This window comes from Nelumbo nucifera, chromosome 3 (assembly GCF_055504915.1).
Source record: "Nelumbo nucifera cultivar China Antique chromosome 3, China Antique-T2T, whole genome shotgun sequence".
NCBI lineage: Eukaryota > Viridiplantae > Streptophyta > Magnoliopsida > Proteales > Nelumbonaceae > Nelumbo > Nelumbo nucifera.
In genome coordinates, this window is record NC_142651.1 from 41,851,210 (window position 1) to 41,857,952 (window position 6,743).

Below are 6,743 nucleotides of genomic sequence, written 5' to 3' on the forward strand. Positions count from 1 at the left end.
AACATATACTAAGAAAACATTTACGGTCCTTTTCTTTTTTATAAATTTTCTTCTTCATCAATTCTCTCTCTCTCTCTCTCTCTTCTTCTTCTTCTTTTGCTTCCTTTTAGAAGGGACAAACCTAAGAAACTAGATAATGGAATTAGCGATTTTTATAACGGACAAATAGGGCAAAGGAAAAAGTGCTTCAATCGAGTGATATGTGGGTGTATGTAGGACAGGAAAGAGAGGAATGAAGAAAGAAAAATAAAGAGAGAAAGAAGAAAAGAAGAAAAGAGAGAGAGAGAGAATAGCAAGTTTTAAAAATTAAATGAACAGTTAAGGACACTTTGGTCTGTAAGTATTATAACTTTTGAAAGGTCAAAATATATGCAAAGCCTTCAAAAAAAAAAAAAAAGATATATGTAAAAAGTTTTTGAAACTAAAGGAAGTAGTTTCCTCAAACGTAAGTAATTATCCTTAAAATTATATATGGACCTTAATTTCCTTTTAACCTTACGTCTTTTTCTAAGCCCGTCCCATATAGACTTAATAGGGACGATTTGATTAGGCCCAAGAACAATGCATAGTTACCAGTAATTAAAAATTAACTAAAAAGCTAGTCATTAAAGATCGATAAAATGAGGTTTTTTTGCTTATTTTATCAAGGATGTATGAAATCTGAATACGATCTAGTTTTCTTTATAAGACCATTTGAAATGGAATGGTTTTATTTTATTTTTGTGTAGCATAAATCAATACAATCATCACTTGAAAATTGAAGAGGGTGTTTCACAAAATCAATGTTCTTTCTCACTTGTAGAAATTGTTACATCAGCAAAAAACAAAAGCATGGTGAATTATGTTTTTGTTTTGAAAGACGAAAACAAATTGGTTTCATTTCATGACTTTGAAACCATCAATATTATGCTTGTTAAAATAAAACTAAATATTGTAGTACAAATATTATGTTTTTTTAAACCCCAAAGTTTGGAGGGGCAGTTACCTTTAGAGTACACATTCATGATGGACCCTTGCACCAAACCACAATGAGCTCTCAAATTAACCAACTTAACCCATTCATCACCCACCCAAAGAAAATAAGGGTCCGTTTGGTTTACAGGCGGAATTGGAATTGAAATCCTCCAAAATTGGAATTGGAATGGTCTATTCCCATAATCTGTTTGGTTCAAACAGGAATGGGAATGAGAATTGAAACCAGCAGGAATGATATTTCATTCCCAAAAGAGGGATAAGGAATGACCATTTCCTCAAATGGGGGAATGCCATTCTAGCAAGAATGAGAATGGGATTCTGATTCCGCCTAACCAAACAGATGAAATCGGAATAGCCCATTTTGATTACGATTCCAGACCCCTATTCTTGCAAACCAAACAAGACCTAAATTACCTTTATTACAAAGCAAAAAAAAAAAAAAAACTTAATCAATACAAAGAAGTGGAATATTAATATAATCGTCACGAATCAGCTGTCTAAAACTAGCTAGTCAGAATGTTGGATTTCCAACATCAATACCTAGGAATGTTGCAAAGAATGTGCTTGATTCTTTTGGAATAGTAAGCAATTGATCAAAAGACGAGAGATTATTTTGTAAGAGTAAGCAATTGAACTAGAACCCATTATTACTCTCCACTCCTATCTCAACAATTCCATGATTGATGCATAAGAGAATACGATCAAGAAGAGTAAGAAACTCCGTCCACAAACAGGTTGCATGGCCATAGAAATTATAGAATGCAAAACAGAGAGCACCAGAATCATTTCTAACAATTATAGTACATACATTACATGATTTATGGAATGTGCATGATATTAGATAAAATATTATTTAAACAAAAAATTCAAGAACATATTTTCTTTTTCAGTTTTGGAAAGAAAAAACACATAGGCAACTAAGAATTAGGGGTATAAACGGAACGAATTCGAATCAGATCAGGTAATATCCGAATTGAAATCCGATTAAAAAATTCGATATTCGAATTTGATTCGAGATCCGATGGATATTGAAAGTTAATATCTGATTAAATATTCAAATATTCTATTCGATTTGAATTCGACTAATTAATTATTTTAGGTAATTAATAAATATATAAAATAAATATTTTATTTATATAAAGTATATAAATATATAAATTATTTATAAAATTTAATTATTATATAAAACATTTAAAAATTTTATATATTATATATAAGAATTAAATAATCGATCAAATTCGGATATTTATCAAATCGAATTAGATCATATCCGAATTCGAATCCAATTAGCTATTCGATATAAATAGGATATCCGAATTCGACCAATTAAATATTCGAATTATCTGAATCCGATTCAATTATGCCAAATCTCAAACTCAAAATTAAATTTTCGAATACCATTAACACCCCTACAAAGAATATATTTTCTGTATCTTTATTTAAAAACCAACTTGTTGATCTCAAACCAGTCTGATCAGTTTGTTGAACACTTAAACTCACAAAAAACACATTGGAAAATAACCCCAGAATGAATTCACTTTAGATGGGTAGGAAACATGAAACGAGTTCATGATTTCATATAACATAACCTAACTCTATTTTTTAAACAGCTGGAAAATGGGTTCATTATCTAGATGGTCAACTTGAGCTTTGAGATCTCCTAATAACAAAAACTTTTCGATTTGTATCCGGCAAGGGAAAACTACAATTAAATTATTCCATCTTATATATGCCATATAAATAAAGATTAGATCCAGATTTACTCAGCATATCATGTGATTTTGAACTTTGTATGGTTTTCGTGTTTGGTGGGAAACCCAATCTCATTGTTTATTTATCTTCCATGGAAGATTCCCCATACCCACGTTTTTGCCTCTTCTTTGTGCAACTCCCCTTAATTGCAATGTAATAATGCACGGTATAAAGTAAATATTCTAATACATTTATATCATGAAGTTCTAGAATCCACACTTAATGATGGATATGATCGAGTTGTTTATTAAATTTCCCTGAACAACAAAGGAATCTTACATGTGACATTAGTTTTCGAACTCAAAACTAGTCTCCGAACATCTCTCTATCTTGTATCCATTACAAACAAGACCTGTTCGTGGGCCGGATAGTCCAATGAACCAGCCTGGCTCAGGTTAATTTTAAGTCGGATTTGGACAGGTGGTCCGAGTCTGAATTTGATTTGATAATATATTATATAATAAAAATATATATATAATATTTTTTTTATTTCTCTTCTCTTTTTTCAAGTAATAATGAGATCTTTCATTATTTTTATTTTAAGTTTTGAGGTCTTTTAATATAAATAAAATAGTTTTTAATTGAATTATAAAATAAAAAATGATTTTTCCAAATTTTTAATTGGGCTTGGGTTTGACCCCAAGCTTCGGGCTTTATATGAAGGCTGGGCTCAGGCTCAAAACCTTGGCCCGATGGTCAGGCCAGGCTCGAGCTTGGGCCTAAGCATATTTTGTTAATGTAGATGCAAAGCCCAGCCCAGCCCAGCCCGTGAATAGGTCTATTTACACGTAAGTTTCATAATATTGAAAGTTTAAAGCCAATTTTGGTGGTGTTTGGCACCATTGCGTTTTGTTAAAAGATACCTATCTGATGGATGTTTTATATCAATCACAAGATCCTTCCAATAATTTGCCAAATAGGTAGGTTGGTGTAGGGAAACTCCCTACTCCCTACCACAGCTATATACAAAACTTGTATTGGAGTTTTAATTATTGAATGTGTCTCCAAACTTTTTGATTCAACAATTTTAAAAGGTACTCGAGGCATATTTTTCAACATGTGGCAAGATCCTTTGAGATGATTTTTTTCTATGAAGGTATTGGAACTTAGGTTGTGTTTGGTCGCAGAGTAAATAAATTTATACTGATGCAAAACTATAATAGTGCAAATGATTTGGGTGCAAATTCTGATTTATTTTTGTTTCAAATTTTATCTTATTTTCTTTGGTTGCATTGCAAATAATGTAAAATAAGATCTGAAGTAGAATAAAGCAAAACCCAAAATAAAATTAAACCAAATTTTGCATTATTTTCATTTGCGCACATGCATTTGTACTAATGCAAATAAAATTGTATTGCAATCAAATGCAGCCTTAGGGTCAATTTGAAAAGAGTAAAATTATAAATATATAGAATGCAAAACCTTGTATTTTGTATTTATACTCTAAATCTTGTATTTGCATTGAACACTTGTATTGGCACTATTACCAAACTAAGCCTTATGGGAGAATAATAGTGTTTCTTAATAAAGAATATTTAAAAACAATATTCATTTTGACATTCTCAACAAATAAATTAATCGTTATTTTGATTATAACTCTATTATTCCAAGTATCAAGCTTCTCATCAATAAATTGTACACCTTGTTGGAATGATATTCAATAGTAAAATAAATTATATTTCTGATTTTCATGGTGTTTGGCCTAGACAATAAACCTTGGCCTAATTTGTTTTGAACTGCAAATCACATCCATTTGCACTGATGCAAAAGTATGCAAAAGTATGTGAGTACATATGAATTGAATGAAAAATTGTGATCTATTTTTACTTTTAAGTTTTACTTCATATTTTTTTATGCAAAAGAAAATAACTACACTCTAGAAAAGTAACAACCTAAAGCATCTTCTAGGAGAATGTAGTCCAAGTCCCACAAACACAATTCAGACACCGCCACCTCTCTGACTCTGAACTGACCTTCTTTAATTTGCTAGCCAGTCGGCAGCTTGAAATAAAATTGTGAGGTTAATGAAGCCTGAGACCAAGGAAATGGGATCTGTTCCTCACATTTGGGCGCTTCATGTGCACATTCATCGTACACTGGGAACATCTCCCATGAAAAATAACTTACAAGTACGGGAAATGTTTTCAATGCATGGTAGGATGTGAGTGTGAGGCATGTGTGAGGCGCCCTTTGTGAGGAGCAGATCCGGTCTCGAGACCAAGACGGTGTTTAGTAGCAATGTAGTTTTTTGGAGAAACAGTGCCAGTTCAGCATTGTAGATGCCTTTAACAAAAAAAAAGAAAGCCTAAAAAAAGTTATTTAGTTGAGCTGTTTATCTGATCTCTCAAAAATTGTGTGAATCATTTATAAAAAAACATCAAATTTGACATTTTTCATTTTCAAAACCGTTTTTTTATTATTTGGCTTATATGGCACTTAATGGCGCTGAGGTGTAAAAAAATCATACAAAACATTTAAAACAGATTTTGTCTCATTTTTCAAGATACAATTGTACAAAACGTTTATTTTATAAACGCCTTCGATACCAAATAACCCCCAAGTCGTCAAAATCATTAGTCTAATTTTAAAGTGCATCCCTAAACCACAAGAACAAGTTGTTATCAATATGTTTTACTTATTTTCAATGCAAAAAAAAAAAAAAAGAAATAAAACATGAAGCAAAAGCACACTCTTTGATTTGCATTCCCATGCTTTTTTTACTGGTACAAATGAAATTGAATTCTGAACAAATGGAATAGTTGAGAAATAGATGAGTCTTGTGAGATAGGGAGACCAATCTATATTGGGATTTAGGCCTACCCAGAGCCGGGCCTAACACATTGATAGACCTACCCTTGACGGGTGAGATTTTTCTGGGCCATATCTAGGCCCAAATACCCAACAAGCCGGACAGAATTAAGCAAAACATTATAGTTTTTGCGCCCAAAATTTAATTCAAGCTGGGTGAGCTAACTTGGCGAAGCCCATATCAGCATACTAACTAATGCATATGTGTATCATCTATCAATGTATAATTGTAAAATATGTACCATTGTATGTATATATGTGCAATATATCCATGTAAATATATGCCTATATTGTAGGGTCAAATTTGCCTTGGCACAGGCACAGGTTTGGCTGGATTTTTTAGGACCAAATTCAAGGTTGTAAAATGACTGAAAACAAGTGATACCAGAAGAGCTTTGATCAATCAAAACCCCTGAATTTTGATGAAGGGAGATGTTATCAATACATGATGGTAGTGTCTTGTAGGTAGGGATGTGAGAAAAATTGTGGATAGGAGATCCAAACTTGATTGATATGGTGGTAAATGTTTTTAATATGCACCAGTAGTGTTCTATGGGTAGAGATGCAGCAGCAAATCCGGGCTCAATTGATGCCGCGATGCAAGCAGCAAATCCGGGCTCAATACATTATACATACAAGAAAAAAGTACTTTTCTTAGATCAAGACGTAGGAGTATGGTTGTTCATCTTTTACACTACTATCAAACTTGGAAGACCCACGACTCACCAGGGAGCCCTCTATGATTAAAATAGATGCAGTTGCTTTTGCATCCCAATTCACTTGGAGAGAGACTGACATGCAACAAGTGAATCCCATAGAACAGAGTTCTATCTCCCAGACATCCCATCTTAATCTAGGAGGGCTTAGGAAGTTAGAAAGATTAAGCTTGAAAACTTCTACATCATCTACAATGTTAGTTGATTTCCTTAGATATTAGAAAAAACCCAGCAGCTCTCCCACCAGATTCAACAAGAATTTTCCTGAAGCCCTTTGACCAGGTGGAAGGAATTGCTCTTGTTGCACCCATAATTTCACTCTAGGATTAGAACTAATGTCTATCACTGCTAAGGTTCCTGCAAGCTTAAGGCATAAGACTAAACCACATCAATATATTAGGGGTGTCAATGGACCAGGTTTGGGCTGGACCTGTTTGAATCAAAATCAATTTAAACAGACCAATTAGACATACTGAATTGTACCTGTTCGAT